Below are 1,142 nucleotides of genomic sequence, written 5' to 3' on the forward strand. Positions count from 1 at the left end.
CCACCAGATGCTAGATGAGAGGTACGGGACAGTTCTCGGAGGCCTTGAAAGAAAGCAACCCTGCCAACACCTTGACCTCAGACTTCTAGCCTCTAGAACTGTGAGCCAATACATTTCTGCTTTATAAGCCACCCAGTTTATGGTACCTTGTTATGGCAGCCCTAGCAAACTGATACAGTAGGTATAATGCTAAGCCATTAAACACAGAGCCATTGCTGTGGTTTATGATCACCAGGGAATCTTGGGATTATCTTTAGCCTGCCATATTGACCTCCCAGCAAGGAGGGCTGTCAGAGTATCTGGATACCAGTTGCTTTGGTGGTTCTATTTCTTACTGCATGTTAGTGAAATGGCCTTCTGATTTACACATCCATCTCCTATGAGTTTGCTTAATACGTATGTGGTCCAAAGAGATGGAGCCACTCTTGGTATATTGCCAGTACCTACTTTCTGAGTCAAAAAAATCGGAGGGCCATTTGTTGGAATGGAACAAAGACTTCACCAACAAAATGTAACCTGGGGACATCTCTTGTTGCTTTCTCTGATAGCATATTTTGGGATCACACATTCCCTTCTCACCGAAAAATAATTACACTAGGTAGAGGATTTGGTTAATCCTTAGTGGATCCCATCTGACTTTGAAGATACCTAATAAACAAATAGATGCTTATGTTTCTTTTTCCTTCCTTAAGATTGCATTTACTCAATACATAATTCTTTGTATCTAATTAAAGTTCGTATTTTATTATAATTGTAATTATATAAATCATAATGTTATATAAAGTATATAATACACATTGTAGTATAAAATAATATATAATTTAAATATATTATTGTATATAATTATTATATATCTAATTATATAAATTATAATATTATGGCATAAGAAAAATTACCAACCACCTATGACAAGATTCATTCCAACACTGAACCATCTTCTTATGCAATGTTAAAAAAATGCATCTCCTGTAAATCTTCCCCACTACCAGTTTCTGCTTTTAATGGAGTGGCCACATAGGTAACCAGCCACACAGAGAAGATGCAAAGCCAGGACCTGAAGACGTCAAATCCTGTCTATTTCCTTTATACTCTGATGTATTCACCAAAAAATACTCTAAATTTCTTCTTCATTTTCTTTCCCT

General features: G+C 36.3%; 1 protein-coding gene across 2 annotated transcripts in view; it reads right to left on the reverse strand.

Moving 5' to 3' along the window:
- RCAN2 (regulator of calcineurin 2) overlaps nucleotides 1-1,142 on the reverse strand; it is a 277,388-nt gene that overhangs the window by 69,255 nt on the left and 206,991 nt on the right. The window lies entirely within an intron of this gene.

Source organism: Lipotes vexillifer, unplaced genomic scaffold (assembly GCF_000442215.2).
Source record: "Lipotes vexillifer unplaced genomic scaffold, Lipotes_vexillifer_v1.1 scaffold147, whole genome shotgun sequence".
NCBI lineage: Eukaryota > Metazoa > Chordata > Mammalia > Artiodactyla > Lipotidae > Lipotes > Lipotes vexillifer.